The 19,310-nt window shown below is 40.5% G+C and overlaps 1 long non-coding RNA gene across 1 annotated transcript; it reads right to left on the bottom strand.

Moving 5' to 3' along the window:
• Positions 1 to 868: 868 nt before the first annotated feature.
• Positions 869 to 19,209, bottom strand: LOC139635848 (uncharacterized). Its single transcript, XR_011694299.1, has 2 exons — positions 19,061 to 19,209; positions 869 to 1,371 (listed from the first exon to the last, which is right to left on the bottom strand). It is a non-coding gene; the product is annotated as an uncharacterized lncRNA (long non-coding RNA).
• Between the last annotated feature and the right edge of the window lie 101 nt (positions 19,210 to 19,310).

Here is a 19,310-nt window from a genome sequence, read left to right as displayed (position 1 = left end):
TGCTCGCGCCTTCCCCATTCTCGGCATCCTCCTCCCTTTCAATTCTCCGCTCTGCCAAACTGTCACGCACTCCCCCCGTGGGATTAATTCGAGCTGTCTGTCTTTGTGAGGCTGCCGGCGCTCTCAGGGCGGCGGGTGCACGACACTGTCAATGAACAGAGAGCCTGACACTTCCAGGGAGCCGCACACAGACGCACGCTCCCCGCTCCCCTTGTTATTGTTTTCACCTTAACCCCTTCCTGCCCACTTCCCTGCCTGAGTGTGCGTGTGTGTGTGTGTGTGTGTGTGTGTGCACCTTCCTCCCCTCCCATCTCCTCCCTTCTGTCTCTGTCTCCTGCTTTCTTTCTTTGCCCCTGTCTCTCTCTTTTCTGTCTTTCTCCTCCTTCCTGTCTACCGCTCCTCATCCTCCCTCCCACCCACCCACCCACCCACCCAGTCTCTCTTGTTCTCTCTCAGCCCTTACAGACAGAGGGACAACAGCATCAGGAGGAAATATCACACAAAGGAAACAGTGGTTGTTGCTCCATTGGAGAGGCAATGTGAATATAATGGGGAAAAAGTCACATAAATCAATTAAAACATGCATCTGCACGCGTATAAAAGTTCAGGGGGGCACTAGATTTTTATTTAAAACTTGGTAACCAGCCACTGCATGTGCGAGGTGGAAACTAAAAAACTCAATGAACTCATTCTAAACCACGTCAAGACTCCTGGTGACAAGCGATGGTAATGGGTGGTCATTAAAACAAGGCATGTTTGAGTTGAACTGGAGCGACTGTGTAGCCCAATCCAGCAGGCCTTAGCCCCAGCTGGAGAGATAAGGTTTAATACCAGGCACAGGGCCCAGCCTTATCTCCCCTACTGATAGAGAGAGCACAGAGGAGAGGGGAGGAGAGGAAGGGGGAGGGGAGGGGAAGGGAGGGCAGGCAAGGAGAGAAAACAAGAGGGACAAAAACAAGTGTCTTGCAGGGACCCTGGCTGGCTGACTGCGTGAGTGCGTCCTCCCGCCGTTGGCATAGAAACTAATCCACGTTCACATTTAGCACCTGACTCGTTTTTTTTTTTTTCACCTCTCTCTCTCTCTCTCTCTCTCTCTCTCTCTCTCTCTCTCCATGGCCGTGCTGTAGTAGGTGTTGGGGGAGGAGAGGGTATCCATGAGCTTTCTCCCTCTCATAATGAGGCCCGTAGGAGGGAGGGGATGGGGATGGGGAGTGGTGGTGGGGGGGCAGTGAACGGAGGAGGGTGAGACGACTGGCTGCTTGGCTGGCTGAAAACTCTTGGCCTGGAGGATCCAGCTGTGTCTCTCTGTAGGACACAAGCACACGCGGCTAATTCCTCACCGCTGCCGCTCCACATCCTCTTGTTACACACCTGGAAGACAGCAGTAGACAGTATTGGAAACAGTATTGATTTACCAGGCTAAACACACGTAAACTAGCTGCTGGGAATCATGAATTGGTTTTGGGCCAGTGTTTGATTTTCCCTGGTGGTGTGTTTATCCTGTCGTGTCTCACATTCGTTCATTGCAACACACAGTGGGTGTTACTGTCCAAGCGCTCCACACTCCACACTCAGCTTCACTTTTCCTGTGCGTGAGGCACACAAAGAAACTGATCATTGTGAATACCCACATCAAGGTAATAGTTCAGTTGGGGTGTTCACAATGTTCACAGTGACTTGAGTTCATATGATATGTTTATAATCATGTAAAATGTCCAGAAGTAGAAGAAGGGAGAATAGAAAGATTAATTTATGTCAGAGTCATTTGTGTTAAACAGTTTTTATGTTGATGAAATTAAAAAGCAGCTTAATACAACCTCTCTTACTCGTGCTGTTAGTTGGTACATGAATGTTGTTTCACCTTCACTCTAAGCCAGCTGCCTAGTAATGGCACTTAGTTTTTCAAACACAACGCTTGGCACCTTGTTCTTTGTGGAGCAGGCACAGAATCAAAACATCCGAAGAAACCAGAAAGACTGATTCGTTTTTCGTTTAAGCTGCACATTTAATCAAAATGAACGAAGCAGAAACAGAGATATTGTCCTTTGTATTCAGTGCATTCTTCTTCCTTTTTCAAAGCCTGGACCCTATAATACCCACAATGCAACTCAACCACCAACAATTCAAGCTGTGTCCCAATTCAGGGATCGCATCCTTCAGCAGACCCACTCCCTGAAGGTGTGGTCCTTCGTAGCCATGGTAGACCGCGAAGGCTGAACTGAAATGAGATGATCTGGCCCACTGAGGATTTTCACTTTGCGTCACCAGGTCTTGTCGCATAGCTATCTTGACAACATGTCATTTATTTTCACAAATACTTGAGGCCTTAAGGCCAGTGGTTTTAATAGTTGCACCGTTATCACTGTTGTACTGAGCTGAAACCCAATACTTTACATTTAAATGTGTAATCTTTGGGCTGTCTGTCAGTGCTGTTTGCTTTCATGACCGGTGCACAATGAATCTTTGGATAGGTTGGGCCACAAAGGATCCACCAGTTGGATTCTTCATTGTCCAGAAACAGAAGGCCATATTTCTCAGCTGAATTGTAAGGAACCTTCAGTCGTGCCGCAGTGACGCAATCGATCTACAATTGCAGCCTCTGAAGAATGAAGCCCCTGAATTGGGACACAGCTTCAGTTTGAATATTTTGTACTGATGTAGCCTTAAGATGGTGCAGTGGTTAGCATTGTTGCCTCACAGCAAGAGGGTTCTGGTTCGAACCCTGGGCTTAGAGCCTTTCTGTGTGGAGTTTGCATGTTTTCCTCGTGTCTGCGTGGGTTCCCTCCAGGTACTCCAGCTTCCTCCCACAGTCCAAAGACATGCACATTAGGTTACTTGGTGATTTTAAATTGTCTCTATATGTCAGCCCTGAGATAGACTGCTGACCTGTCCAGGGTGTGCCCCGCCCTCACCCAGTGTTAAGATGGGGTTAGCTCACCTTAAGTGGTATAGGTAATGGATAGATGGATGGGTAGCCTTAAGACACTAGCCTTGAGAATGAGGCTACAGAGGGTCTGATAAGCTCATTTCTTTCTAACTCCACATCCTTTTTTTTGTTTTGTTTTTTTTTGAAAACTTGTAATCTTCAGCAAATATTTATTCAGTAGTCCATGCAGACTAAAACTGCATATTTCTCCCCCTGTAATGAAGCTTTTCTAAACACCCACCAGAGTGCGTAACACTGAAACCACTTGCTTGGTGTTTCAATGCGTCTGGGGTAAATGGATCTTTTGCAAAACGATGACTCAAGCCAGCCCGCTGAGGGTCGGGAACTGTGTGCAACAGTACCAGTAAAGTTAGGAAGACAACCTTTATTCGCCTCCAGCTTTCTTTGTGGTGGTTAATTTTAAATGCCTGTAGTGTAGCTGAATATACAGCACAACTGTTGTCATTAAGCTGATTTGGTTAGCTGGGCTGTCTGTGCCACTCCTCGACAAATGCTGGTTGCGATGTGTAGCGTAGTTGTTAGCCAAATTAAAAGAGGGCAAAAAAGTAGCGATTTTCATATTGGTTACGTCTTTCACTGTGGACAGAGCTCACTACGTGAAAACACTAATGTAGATGCAAATTCATTCTACACAAAACACTGTTTTAAAGTTTAGATGGCTTTATGTAGACATAGTCTAATTCTTACTGAATTTTAAGTACAACTGATAAATAAAATGTAAGGGTACTGAAAAATGTACTAATTTCATGTTGGGGCTACGCCTGCTGCAGAGGTACCACATGGAAAACTGAACCAAACACAAGAACTGCGACTAGTCATCTTGGGAGAGACTTGTCAATCATAACATCTCCACTGCAAACCTTCTTCTCACCATGATCATTGTTCATAACATAAAAATAAAAAAAGTAAAATAATATAATTGCATTAAGTGATTGCACAGCAGTAACCTCCTAGTCACTGATGAAACAGAAGTTACTTGTGCATAACTCCAATTCCAGTACATTGTACATACATAGATCTGTGTAAACACATTTAAATATTTATACACATTTATGATTTGAATATAATTGAAGTACAATATGGTCAGATTATGTACCATACATCCATCTAATGTTGCTGTAGTGTTTCCAACAGGTGATTCTCAACTATAAATCAAAACCTGCAGCATAAGTATCTACATCACGGGTGTTAACTCCCAGCATCAAGTATAAACCCAGTTTAAATACTGACCCGATCAGCACTTTCAGATCAATTTCAATCATAATACCATGTGATACTTGAGGCCTACGAATTTTTTCAGTTAATCTGAAAGCATATGCTTTCATGTTTCTCAAAAAATGAGACAATCCCAATAGTTGCTTTCTATGAGTGTCTTCTTTAATATTACCACTGGGGGCCACCAAAGACAGAAATTTTTGAATGATTCAAATTTCTAGAACACTTGTTTACACATTGATATTTCTGACTCAAATTAAATGATCAAAGAAAGAATGATCAAAGAAATCAAAGGATGTCCAGTAGAATAAAAATGGTTTGAAATTGGTGTTTTAATTCAATTAACAAGCCGTTAACTGTCTTTCAACACTCTCTCGGCACAGTGTTGTGATGGTCCGTCACAAAGACATATTTCCAAGTGAATTCATTAAGCTGCAATATGGCGCAAAGATGCCTACTTGACAATAACAGAATGTGACGCTCACATAAACACAGACCAGTTTCCTGTTGTGTATATACAACTGCAAACATACACACAAAAACACACCGCCACAGCCTGATGGGCTTAGCAAGGTGTTTATTTTCTTCCCTTGACGTGGGTTGCACTCTCACGTCACTCACTGTTTTTTTGTTTTTTTTTTTTCTTCACCCAATAGTGCAGCTCCCCCTCTCAGTCTCTCCCCATGACATCAGTCAATGAGCTGGAAGACGGAAGAGACGAGAAGAGGCTGCTGGAGCGCCATCTCGCTTCTACCCCCTACTCCAGCTTACCTCTCTTTCATTTGTATGCGTGTGTATATGCTGGTACGCTCATACAACAGTCTCTTAAGGCTTTTGGAGGATGCCGTGTATGAGGAGTGTGAGGTGCTTTCCTGTGGTTCTCCTTCAACTCCCTACTTAGCCCTCAGAAGAGCACTCTGCTTCTGCGCTGCCCATGTCGCAGCCATTGTCCCTAATTAGGGATATAGGACCCAACCCCATTCAATTAATGTGCAGCCACAATGCACCGCAGATTCACCCCGCTCTTCACCCTTTCACCTCCTCCATTTAGCCCTAAAAAGCCCTCTCCAACCCCTTTTTGCAGCAGCAGCAGTTTACTGGAGCTTATGCCAAACTAGAGCTAGTTTGGCAAAATAAAAAAATAATAGTAAAGAAAATATCATAAAAAATGTAATATTCTTGTTGTGACTGACTGCAAAAGGTTATACTGTTAAAATAAAATAATCACCCAATATGCTTCTCTACCTGAAGTGAAGGAGGATAATGACTTTATCGCATTCCTCACAGTGCATGATTATGACTTAATGAAGAGGTTTGATGTATGCAGTCATAGTGTATTTGCATAAAGGCAGCTGGAGCCATGATACATCGGTAGCACAAAAGCTTCGAGACAAATGGGCTTGAATCCATTGTGTTGCCAGTTTAAGTACCTGGACTGTTTGGGGAATTCTGGGCAGGGTGGTGAGAATGAGAAAGTGTCTGCGACTACAATGCCATCATTTCAACTTCCAGCAAGGCACTTAACCCAGATGCTCTGATGGAGCAGCTCAGTGACCGACAGACTGTGGTCTTACTTAGCAGCTCACAATGCTCTTGCATCGACATGGCAAATAAACTCTTACAATCAAATGTTTCTTTAAGCCTGTTTGGGAGTAAACACCAACACTGACGCAATGGTGGGTAACATGAAGTCCAAAGATTTATTAAAGTATTTAACCTCACCCTCTCTCATGGTGGTGGTGCTAGAGGAAAAGTCAGGGAATCACTAGAGTTATTAGGATTCATCAATATCAGCATACAGCAAACAATTATTAAGACATTTCACTAAAAACCAAAACTGTCAACCTCATGGTAATGCCAGCGGAAAGCTTACAGGGTCACCAAAGTCAGTGGGTGTAAACCTCTGGACAACTCAAATGTTTGTACAAAATTTTATGACAATCACCTGGAAAGCTGTTGAGATATTTCAGTCTGGGCCAACGTGGACATACAGTGCATAGACCTGATGAATTCCCTATGGCTGGTCTATCCAACACTGGCCGAAGTATCACACGATGCAGCAGGTGTGCACTAAAATCTGTTACCACTGCCTCCCAGACTCTGTGAGGACACCTCCAACTGAGTGATACTTATCTTTCTTCTGTGTCAAATGATTCAATTACTTGCACTCACCCAGACAGGAAATTAGGGATTTTATGTATGAAGTATTTTGCAGGGGTAGGAGGCGTGGACAGGCTTCTTAATGAAGCAAGCCTGCCTGAGTTCATAATGAAGATATCTGAGGAGTGGGAAAATTATTGCGACCTGACCTGTAGACCTTCAAGACACACACACACACACACACAAACACACACACACACACAGGAATGATCTCATCATTGGGCATGGGTAGGCAAACGTCTCAGTAGTTAGTATTCATAAAAGAACAGAACTAATCTAATTTAAGTTTTGTTAATGTACAATGCATTTACTGACCGAAAAACCACTTTTGTTACAGCTACATTGTTTATCTTATCCAGCCTCTTGATGCTTAGTCACAAAAGAAGTGACTATGAGCTACCCAAGTACAGCAAAAACATAAGGATTTTAAGATTTATTGATAACTGTGATGCCAACATAAAAGAATCAACTTACCACTGGCAGCCTTACCACTGTCTGAAATTAAATCAACTGAGACTAATAAGACTAATGGATCAAAAAGAGTGAGTGCTGAGATTCAGGAGACTTTGGAAACCAACTGGTCTTTCCAACATATACATTATGAAAATTACTAGTCATTATTAAAAAGAGGTAATTATACACACAGCACAAATAGTTGCAAGGCTAATGGAAATCGGCACTGATGATAAAACTGACAGCACACTGACTCCAAACTGCAAATCTATATAATGGACAAAGTTTTGATCCCAGTCGAATCTTCGTCATGTCAAAATATTTAAAAATGGTCACCACACCTATGTGTATAGCAATAGTTTCTACAGTAGCAGGTGTGGTTTAACCATCTAACCACTCAAACAATTACCAACGAGCAAATCAAATAGTACAGCAACGAACTCCATCAAAAGTATGTTACATCGTCCTGCTGTATCACTATAACATTAAATACACAAATAAATAAATAAATAATATGTATACACACGTAAAAGACAGATAATGGGATATTATGGTGGAAAAGTGATCCAGCGTGCATGTTCAGAAAATGCGGCATCAGTGTGAATCCAATGGATCCTTGCTGCGTCCTCCTTCTTCTCTCTCTTCCCTCATTTCCTGTCTTTTTCTGAATACAAAAAAAAAAAAAAAAACGCCAAAAATGGGATGGCACAGTTCTTGAAGGCTTGAATGTGTTGTACTTTAAGATGTACTGAGTGTTTTCAGGTCTGTCTGCTAACTTTATAACATCACAAGAGTTGCAGTCGAAAAGAAATGTATCTTAGTAGTGTAAAACCAATAATCTACAATATAAGTTTTGTGGTTCATGATGCAGCTGTTTATTTGTGATTTAGGAGGAAAGGTATTTTTTTTACATTTGAAAACAAGCTTTAAAGAGTTGTGGAACTGTATTTAATGAAGACAAATGCAAGCAGAAATGTTATGCCAAAAGCTAGACAAAAAAACTTGATAATGATTAATGCCTCCATTTCACACAAGATTTCAGAATAAAGAACTCTGTATTATGCTTTACATTAAAACCAGTATTGAACATTGAGTATCCATAGGTTGTAGAGCTTTGTGTAAAATATGAGCAAAAAAGCCGTCAATAAACAGCAGTCTGCCTGATTTTGACAAGGAATGCAGCAAAGGGAATATGGCAGAACATACAGTCTAATGCCCACAGTCATTGCAGCTGGTGTCATTATATTTTTCAGCTGTTTTTTTTTTTTTTTTTTAACACCACAACTAGTGGAAGGTAATAGCTTCATTCTAAGTGGAATATATTTATCCTTCACAAATGTCAAACCGCTGTTGTCACAGTGTCGTTGCTACAACAGCCATGGTGTGTGGCAAGCAATTGCCCCATGGGCATATCACACTTACACACAAACGCACAGGCACGGAAACAGCCATGCATGCCCACACACATACAAACACACCTGTAAACATATACCGTGCGCTGGTATGTCATCAACTGTCTCCTCCTCTCATCACATCCACATACACATCTCCTCCTCCTCTCCCACCCCACCCCACCCTCAAATCCACACGCAGAGCCTCCCCCGATGTTGTGGCCTGCCTGTGACAGTAATTGAGGGAAGCTGGCCGGAACAGTGCAAAGATGGGGGAGGAAAAAAGGGAGGATGGGAGGAGAGATAGATGAGAAGAGGAAGGGAGGGGGGAAACCATTCATCTGAGACCCATGGATGTGGAATGGCATATTACAGGTCTAATGTGTAATTAGATAGATAGGGAATAAGGTCAGTGTGCTCTGAGAGGGGGTAAATCGCTGTCAGCACAGTGCCATCTAGTGGTGCAGAAATAAACAGGAGGCTTCATCCTCAGGTGGACGGTTGAGGAATGAATAGGCATCAAATTAGAAGTTAACAATGATTTATGACACATTCCTCACCGTCTGCAAGTGCAAATTCTTGTGTGATTGTTTGCCTCTCAAACTGTGTGCAGTGTTGCTGTCGAATGCAGCGCCAGACAATGAGGTGTTTGTTCATTTTCGACATGTGACTGTTGCGCTGTTAGCCAGCTGATTTCAACGACTTTCAAACTGAAACTTTGATGACTTTTAATTTAGAAAATAAGAGAGAGATGAGTTTTCAGATGAGATTCAGTTTGGACCGGCAGAACAAAAGTGGCAAAACATTTATTTTTGCTGTGCTTTGTGAGGCAGACAGTAAGCGAGAGACACATAAACAGGAGACACAGACAGGACAGCCTGTGTTTATGCTTGTGTTTACATGTTTGCTATAATAATGCTGCAGCCTCAAATGAAAGATCCAGTCCTTCCCTCCCTGCTTCCTGACAACAGGTGTTTGGTCCAGACCTCTTGGAGTCAGGCAGACATCACATGACAGGAAGCAGCCAAAGCTGCTGGGCCAGTCGTAAACACAAAGAAATTATTCCCTCCCTGCATTTACAGGCATCACATAATATATGTTTGTGCAGCTTTGAGCACTCTGTCTGCAAAACTACAGACACTGTAAGAGTTCATCCAAGTTATTCTTTCAATAAAGATCATGGTTCACTAATGTCATGGTGTGTACCCTTGGAAATGATTTATTAGTGTGTGCACAGAAACCCTATGATGGTGTGTGCCACGTAAGCATATGTATGTGTGAGATTTTCTGTTTGCTTTATGTCTTACTTTTGTTCAGGCATTATTGATGAGTAGGTGTGAAGCAACATCATATGAGTATTATATATAAGCTCATGTTAGTCTGTGACTGTAATACTTTACAACACTGCAAATTTGTTTGACAAACTTTGTACCTTTTCAGGCCACATTTCCAGTGCCAGTTTTTGTGAGGTCTTTTAAAGAGCTTCAACAAGCTCATAGACTGCGGGCCAATGTTATGAAAGAGAAACTGAATAAAAGCATTACTGTGATTATTTCACACATGTGTTTAGACATTTAAGCTTTTTTATTCAAGCATGAATGTCAATGTAAAATGTAAACATTTAACTTTTTGTATTTTTTGTTACTTGTTGTTTCCTGGGTCAGTATACTTCCTAACTGTGTTGGGCTGACAATTCAACTGACAGCAATTTTGACATGTGATTAACCACTGAAGGTTGATCCCAGTCAAAAATGCCAAACATTTCCTGGGTCCAGCTTCTCAATCATGATGATTTGCTCCATTTCTCTCCTTTATACGAATGCAAATTGAATATATTTGGGTTTTGTACCATTCATTGACAGAAAAATTATTATAATTACAAAAACAAAAACAACTATTTAAATGTGTCACCTCAAACTGAGAAATTATGATGGCCATTTTTATAATTTTTTACTAGACTACACTGGTAATTAAAAGAAATTCAAGTGATCAAACGTAAAAAGTCATCAGTTGCAGTCCCACTTATGTGTCTGCACTGCTTTTAAAATTTTTGTTTGAGCTGTATTTGCTGTGACACACTTTGTACTGTCATTTGAAAAAGTTTTTTTTTTACCACAACTAAATTAAGCCCCCCAAATAATAATAATAATAATAATAATAATAATGATGATGATGATGATGATAATAATCACGTGCAGGAAAAAAACACACTGAAAGAAAGAATACAATTACTGCATAAATTAATGTTGGACTGCTGGTTACTCTGCTGTCTAAACATTGCCAAATCAAACCACTCAGCATATTCACATGTAACTTACAAACGTATGTGTGTGTGTGTGTGTGTGTGTGTGTGTGTGTGTGTGTGTGTGTGTGTGTGTGCGCATGTCCATGTTGGCACACTCCTCTATCGTTCTATTACATGGGCCAGTGACTGCGCCATCTCTCCAGTTTCACCCCTCTGCTCTCCCAGACGTCTCATATTGCCCGGAGGGATGGTGTTGATGTGGGAGGCTGGGTGGAGGGCGGTGGTGGGAGTGGGGGGGTTGGGGGGTTGGGGTGGCGGGTGACTACACACATTATCTGTCTGAGAGCAACTCAAACCACACAGCCGCAGCCTCTATCTCCTCTCTGCTGACTTCAACATCTAACATTTATTCTCACACTTCTTTTGTTCACTGGATACTGGTAATTATTCATTCTGATAGCCAATAACTACATTATTCACTGTGACAAAGTGAGTGAAGAGGCAGTGAGGAAAGAATCTTAGTGGCTTACAGTCTTATATCATGTTCAATTATAGTAAATAAGCGTTAAGAGGTTTAAGTCTTTTGGGATTATGTGGCAAATCTAATGCATGTGCGACTCCAAGTGCTATTTGTCAATTTTACCTGTCTCACAAATATATTCAGCTGCAGATTATTTCATGATGAAAATTCCTTCTTCTTCTACTTGACACATTATATTTAGCCCATAACCGTACCTATATTTACCATAGAACTGTGAATGTATTTGTGCAGGTAGGGGGGAAAAAGCCTAACATTTCACCACAGATCAATCCCATGATCTTAGTTTCATTTAGAGTCAATTCTGCCCCCTGGTGGTGACATGACAGAAGTGCACAACTATGGTTGAACTAAAGGTGAGCTAAGGTATCGAGATGGTAAAATAATAATCATAAAGATAATTGCCGTTTAAAATGTAATAACTGCTGTAAGGGAATTTTATGCTTGTCTGAACACGTGCTCTTATCAGAAAACAAAGGTCTGTGGCCGAAGCTGTCACCATAACGACATGAAACTTATGAGTCATGGTAGACAACTGTAAGCAATCCTTTAACTCAACATTATCTTATCATGTGATGTTATTCATTTCTGACCGGTAGGTTTCTCTTTCTGTTCATCTTGCAGCCGAAACAGTTGCAAGGAACTTTTGCGTATAGCAGTAAGTGGGTAATTAAAAATACGTGACACATGACTTTCTTAAATATCGTTAGGGTCATTTAAGTGTTCTATGTTATGTCTCTGCGAATGGGAGCTATTTATTCATGGTGTTTGTCAGCCTCTTTTTATAAAGCTCTTATCCACCCTTCCTCTGCATCTGATACCATTTTTTTTGGCTCTATCAGGCTCGGCGCACACCGTGTCTCAAACGAGAAATTGTCTCAAACCCATTCACTAAATACCACAGCACCCCCTCAACTAATGGCAAACACACAGGAAGTCTGCATACAGTACTGGAGAATGTCTGGAATTTAATATCTCTGTGGCAGATGATTTTATGTGGTCAAATTCACAAATTTTTACTTAACCAGCTTCAGCTAAGTGCAGAGTGCCTATTCTCAGGCCAAGAAAAACAACTGGGCCGGGACAGAGGTTTTAAGAAAGAGGTGACATTAAGGTCGCGTGGTAACAACGTGAGACTAATGTTGATGTGTTGAGTCAGCCGTAACGTTTAACAAACCGATTACATTACAATCTATGTATGTCCTAAAATTGCAAGAATAAGTCAGTCACCTAACCCTAAGCCTAACCTCCCCTCATAGTGTTTCCACTAGGTCATAAAATTTTATAAAGCCACTGGTTTTGTCTGTGTAAGCATATCTTAAGGTGCTGCCGGTAATCACTGTCATAATAAGGAGGAATGATGTCACCTCCTTGTTAATCATTGTCCAGCCATGGAAGTACTCAAATACTGCCTTTATTACCCAGGGCTGTAGGAGTGTGTTTTCATGCTGTCCACATCCTGGAAAAATAAACCGCTGTAAACCAACTATACAGTACATTTTAATATCTCCAGACAGAATAAAGGAACATCTCAGAATCAGCACATGCCCCAGCTCTGACCCCAGGCAGACACTTTTTGTCAGTGCACAATAGACTCCCTGTTATAGCAAAATATGTCAACTAGTCGCTGTAAAAACTGTTTGTTAGCCATTTGACAGTTAAATCTTTCCCCTATGCTTTCTCATTCTTTCCATTTGTCTATCTCTTTCAGCATGTCTATCGAGGTGGCCCGGTGGCTCGAGACAGTCATATGTATGTGGGCGGTGGCTGCTCCATGTGCATGTGACTGGCGCAACAAAAAAACGGCAGCGGAAGCAAAGCCTGAGTGCTCATGGCTACCTCCCTCCCTCCCTTCCTCGTCTCCATCTGAAACTCTGTGGCCTTATATGCCTCTGACACACTCACAAACAGCTTATCGATTTCGTGTGTGTGTGTGTGTGTGTGTGTGTGTGTGTGTGTGTGTGTGCGTGTGTGTGTGTGTGCGTGTGTGTGTGTGTGATAAAATGAGACCAAGGAAGGCACACACACATTACACTGAGCAGTCAGTATCCACAGTGCCTGGCTCACACACAAACGCTGGGATTTACCGTGCTCTCCTTGTTTGACAAGCAAACACCACACATGCTGAGTATGAGTGTGAAGACTACTAATTAATATGCATATAAAACTGTCAATACTTTTTCTTTATATTTAAGCAAGCAAGACCAGAAGCCATTTCAAATGACACCACTAAAAGCTAGCTTTCAGCTTTCCTGAATGAGATAATAACAGGTGTTAGAAGTGAAAACGCATTTCCAGCCAACCACTGGCGACATTCAAGTGATGTGCGCAAGTAATGTATCACGCTAGCGTCTTACACCAAATTAGTAAGAAAATGTTAAATTACAGTTGTTTACAGACACATGAAACCACTTCTGTTACCAGGAGAGTGTGATTCAGCAATTACGAAGACGCCCGATAACCTTTCTGTCCTGCTTGACATTTAGTGCCTAAATGAGCACAACAGATGCAGGAAAATATATATTAAAATATAGTAGAATGTCACACTAGCCTCCAGAGGATAGTAAATGTGTCACTGTCATTTACACTCAGCATACACTGAAGTATCGAGCTGATTTGCCATAAAGTATGCAAGAATCTCTCTGAATTACCTTGTGATAAAAATCTTAAGCATGTGCTGAATCTCCTATTTAGATTTAGACAGGCTAAATTAAAATGTAATGTATCACAAACGCAAAATGGCACACCGTGGGGAGATGACCAGATTTATATTTAGATATATACAGATATTTTTCCACAGAATGAGACCAGTCTGGTTAGAGAAATTATTTGCCAGAAGGCTTTTCAATTTAATCTTCGGTGGTGTTACTATGAAATATAAGACAAGATTCTGCTTGGAAATACTGGTCCCTCACATAAAATTGCATTTAGTATGAAGCTTCTCTAATCCCAAGTAATAGCCAGTGCAAATGTCTCACTTCTGCCACACAATAAACAAGCAGTTTGAAACACAAGCGTTGTCAAAACTCAACAAGGTTGAGGTTCAAACATCAAGCCAAGGTCAAACTGGCCTGAAAAAAGCAATACAAAGCATTCACTGATCTACCGTGTATGAGGCCACTTCCTCTTAGATAAATTATTTTGATTGGTCTACACTATTAGATAACTAAGAATAGCAACAGAGCACTGCAAATATAAATAGTTGAGGAAACGTTCAAAAATTATTTAATTTCTGTTCAGCACACGGTGATTATCTCTACTGAACTTTAGCAAATGTGCAAGATGGGCAAAGAAGAAAGAATTCCAGATGAGCTCCGTGAATGAATGGATCAATTATGTGATATAAAAAGTAACCTCAAGTACAAAACAAAACCCTCCCTCTGTCTGGCTGTTCTCATGGAAAGTGTTCTGACAAGAGGACTTCAAAGCCAAAATGCCAACATAACAAAGGTTTTATCAGCAATGCAGTATACTGAATTGTGTGTGTTTAACCCAAGTCACAGTTTGTGATGTGCCTTTGATGTAATGTGCAGTCTGCAAATAGTGGAGGGAGGGAGGGCTGGATCAGTGTGTAGGCCTTCTCAGGATACATGAGTCAGACTGAACCATAACACAGAACTTCATTGAAATGTTGTGCAACTGAACCTCGGTGTGAAGATCACAGAAAGACCACAAGGTCTGAAAACAGTTCATATTAATCATTTTAATTCTGGGGGAAGAGTAGGATAAGACTAAGATAACATCAAGCAGATGCAATTAAAAATAGAACAATGTGAAAGGACAGCGTGTAAGTAGGGCAGGACCTCGACTTATCACAGCATGATGAAATACCACATATTGTGTAGAATTGCCTACCAGCAATGAGAGGCTAACAACAGAAGTGTGTTTCTACATGACTTGTAGGAAACCAGCTCTATGGTGGCTGCTGATACCACTGGGTGGAGGCAAAACCAAGGTCAAGTATGACAGTTATAGTCGAACTTCAACATCATTTTTGCTAAACTTGTTTACATTAGGCTGCTAAGAGGAAGTCGAAATATGACATTTCAACTTATACTGAACTAGGTGACTTGAACTATTCAATGTACTTTATAAAAATGGCATTTTCCTGTATCCACAAACCTTCTCTTTGATGTGGAAATGACATAGAAAGAGTAAACAGAAGAAGAAAAACCACCACGTCTTACAGCATTGAATGTGTTCTCTCCGTGGACCATATGGTTGTGTCACTGCAAATTATGCACTTTAAACTAGATTTAGGGGCAATGACTGTAATTAAAATAATTACATATGTGCAAATATGTGAAGTGGCAAGTATTAGATTCTTTTAGAAATTAAAAGAGCAGACAATAAAGCCATTTAAGACAAGTAATAAAAGGGGATTTCAAATGAACAGTCAGCAGGAGGTGATTTCATTCACTGGGAATCAGAGCGTAGGTATTCCCCTTCTCGGCTGTCGAGGACAGTGGTTCAGGCCGCACAAAAGTGCAAGTATGCAAAGCACAATTTGGTACAGAGTGATGTTTGAATTATAAGATATATATATATATATATATAAAAAAGTGAACGATCAAATTAGACTAAAAGTTTTATCCATTCATTCTCAGGAGCCATATGCTGTAACATCAAAACAGAGAGCGCCCGACTGCTTTACTGAGGTATGTAAACTGTGGTTGTATGTAAGGTGGTTCTGTGAGAAGCACCAAATAACTTACAGAGCTAGACAGATTACAATGATGCCCACATTACTATTGACCACTTTCCTCCAAACTAAGCTGCTAAATTTAGCCATGAAGAGGAGGCTTTCTTCATTTCTTTCTTCCTGAAGCATTTTTCTGACCAAAAGAACGTTCCAAAAGCACTGATGTCATGAACTCAAGCCCTACATAGAAAAACCACCGAGGAAGACATGTTTGATGACGTGGCTTTGGTTGTTATTAAAGGCAAGCTTTAATTGTCCACTGCTTTACTGTGTAAAATTGTGAACTGTTTACTCTTCCATACTTTAAACAGAACATAACAGGCATAAGCCATAACGTCTGTAAATACTCACAGTGCCCTTTTTCTCATACGAAACTCACACACACGCGCGCGCACAGACACACGTGCATGCGCACAGCGGGGACTTCCAGACCAACACACCTCCACCCACACAAGTTGTGAACCCCGACAAACACACATTCCACACAGGTCTTCTCACATTTACACAGATAAACCGAGAATTAAAACTACTGACACACACCACCACAGTCCATTTCTGTTCAATTTAGTACACTGTATGACCTAATACTACTAGAGCTGCAGCTACTTCTGAAAATTACAGAGAGCTCTGAGAGTTACATCAAGTCAGCTTACTGCTGATGAGGGAAGTCATGTGATAATCAATCATTTGCATCATTTTATTATCTTCACACACATTTCAGTGAAAAACGACATACTTTTTACCCCACATTTATTTGACAGCTATAATTACTTTAAAACTTTACATAGAAAATAATAACTTGGTATTTAGTGTGAACTAACCGGCATACAGTGTACAACATCTGCACAGCAGTCTAGTTAAAATTAGCTCCATCTTGAATATTAACAAGTTTTTTATGAAGTAATTAATCATAATAATAATCATCCAATAAAATAACATATAATAACACTCCTCTGACAGAGGCTATCCTGCTGCATAATGAAGACTAATTTTTTTTAATTTAATTTTTTTCTAATCTGATAAAACTACAACTTTGAGTACAGAACTTTTACTTGTATTGGGGTATTTCTACATTCTGGTATGGCCACTTTTACTTATGTAAAGGACCTATTACTGCTTTCACCACTGGTAAGAACTAAATAAAAAAGAAGCCTTTAACAGTTTACTATTTGTTGTCAAAAGTAGGTTTTTACTCCTACAAAGAAGTAATTCGTTTATTGTGAATAGTTAAATTTAGAAAATATAACTTTAAAATTTCTGCTTCAATGTGTGGTTATTTGTCACTCTGAATGCAGCGTCGCTCAACACCATTCATACAAAGAATGAAATCAGGAACTACTCAGCTGCCCACAACCATGCTGAATAATCAACATCAAACCAGGGCCAGACTCACAAGACCAGCATTCCTATTCCTAAGAAATGATGAACTGAGGAGTTTGTCATTTGTTGTGCTTTTTGTCATTTTGTAATGACAAAAATAAGATGATACACGGCACTTGACAGCAGCAGACACCACATACTGAGTGCATACATACTAATCATATGCAAGCCAGTGCAGGTTTGAGTAAACTAAGGTGATAATATATTCTTCTTTTAATGCTGTATTATTAAGAAGTAAGATGTTACCATGACTCACATTCAAGAGTCTAAACTTCCAGTCTAACAGTCTAAGCCCAGTGTCAACCCTTGTTCAAACTGATGGCAAACGTGATGTATCTTATTGTGATATTTAGGCATAGCTAGTAACCATTATTCCATCTGTGACAAACAATCAGTCTATCTATCCTCACCTCACACGGCACACGATCCATTTACTGATCAATTATAGGTCACATTCCTAACAGAGGCTTTGCATACAGAGTTTGTGTTCTTGTCTCTCCTCCATCATTAACAGCAATGGTTAAGCAAGTTAAGCAATGGAGAAGCAACATTGCAGTTTGACTAGGACTTGTTAACACACATATTTAGGTATTTCATATATGTTAACACATACAGCAGCCAATGTTTTACACACAAAAACTGCTGTCTCATCCATCTTGGAGACAAACAGCCATTCTAATCAAGAGTGAAAGACCTATTGACATGGTGAATCTGGCATTCTGCTGCCACAAATCAGCTGTCAAATCATCAACCTATTAAATATCTATTTTCATCTGCTCAGCAAACATTGACCCATTTTTTATTCTTGTTTGTTCCACTTTGTCACAGAATGACCTAAAACAGCAACTTTGTCATATTTTTCTGAACGTTGTTTAATGTTTTGGTAATGGATTAGCAAACGAGCAAACCGTCCAAAAGAGATTTCTGTGCATCAACTGGTTTTTATTGATCTAAATGAAAATTTGCTTGTAAATATGCAACACTGAAGCACAACTGACATAATAAGGGCCTTAAAACGGGGCCTGCTTTACTACCTAAAACACAGATTTTCGGTTTTGGCTTGTTTCTGGTTTGTTACTGGCTTGTTTCATTCCGGTTGTCGTATTATCCTGTCATTTTTCAGTGACAGTAAATAATTAATAGGCCTACTGCTCTCCTAACAGGTAGCCTTCACACTTCATTGACTTAACAAACAATGCATTCACAGTTGACAAAAAAAATCTCATCCAATGGTCTAGTTGGTCGCTGTTCTGGGACATGATCTTCATCTACCAATAAGACTTTACTAAGTTGCCATAAAACTATAGATGTTCAAATTTCCCATTTTTTCTGAGCACTTTAAGGACTTCTTGTTAATGATGGATCAAAGTTCAGTGAAAAAAATGCAAATTTGAACAACTGCTCCATGGCAACTGAGCAAACTCCATCTGTTGATGAAGATAACAATATTATTGAAAGCTCTAGAACAGGTATTAAATGGACCTTAGGTACGGATGTTTAGTCAGCTGCTGTTTCCTGGGTTAAGATTGAATTTTGGGAACTCCAGATTGGTCGTATCTATAACATACATGTGCATGAGGAAGTACTCAGATCCTTTACTTAAGACAAAGTAGTAATAAAGCAGTGTATACTCTGTTACAGAGAAATTTTAGCATCAAAATACAGGCTACTTAAAGAACAAAAAGAAAATGTATGTATGCAGAAGCGCCCATTTCAGAATAATGTTTGTTGTTAGATTATAGCCCGGCCAATTTATTGATGCATGAAAGTGAACATCACTTTGGTAAAGGTGGGGCTTATTGTAATCAGCCTACTTTAAACACTGCTGGTGAATTTCACAGGTGGATTCATAAAGCCTCGCCATAACCTATGACAACAATTTCTTTGTTTGTTATATTTTGTATTATTAATCTGAATCTGCAAAGTACTTTAGTTATTCAAAAAAAATGTAGTGGAGCAAAAAGAAGAATCCCCAACGAAACGAAACAGACGTATAAAGAGAATGGACATGCCAAGTATTCCACTGTACCTCAAAAGTGTACTTTAGGAGGCTCCGCAGCTCTGCGGAGATACATACCCGAGGATCCGCGACAAACGGGCGAAGCAAAATGTTGTGCCTCTGCTGTCAAACAGCAGTCACAGCAGCGCATGCGCACGATCGCGCCACTGCAGCAACAGTCGATGACGTCACCCATTCAAAACACAGGCAAGTCCAGGCACACACCGAGCGAGAGCTGGACGGGCAATGCGCGGCTCACTTATCCCATCGAGGCGAGGGG

This window comes from Trachinotus anak, unplaced genomic scaffold (genome assembly GCF_046630095.1).
Source record: "Trachinotus anak isolate AG129_WGS33_773 ecotype Australia unplaced genomic scaffold, CSIRO_AGI_Tana_v1 ptg000019l, whole genome shotgun sequence".
NCBI classification, from domain to species: domain Eukaryota; kingdom Metazoa; phylum Chordata; class Actinopteri; order Carangiformes; family Carangidae; genus Trachinotus; species Trachinotus anak.
This window is presented reverse-complemented; position numbering and strand designations above follow the sequence as displayed.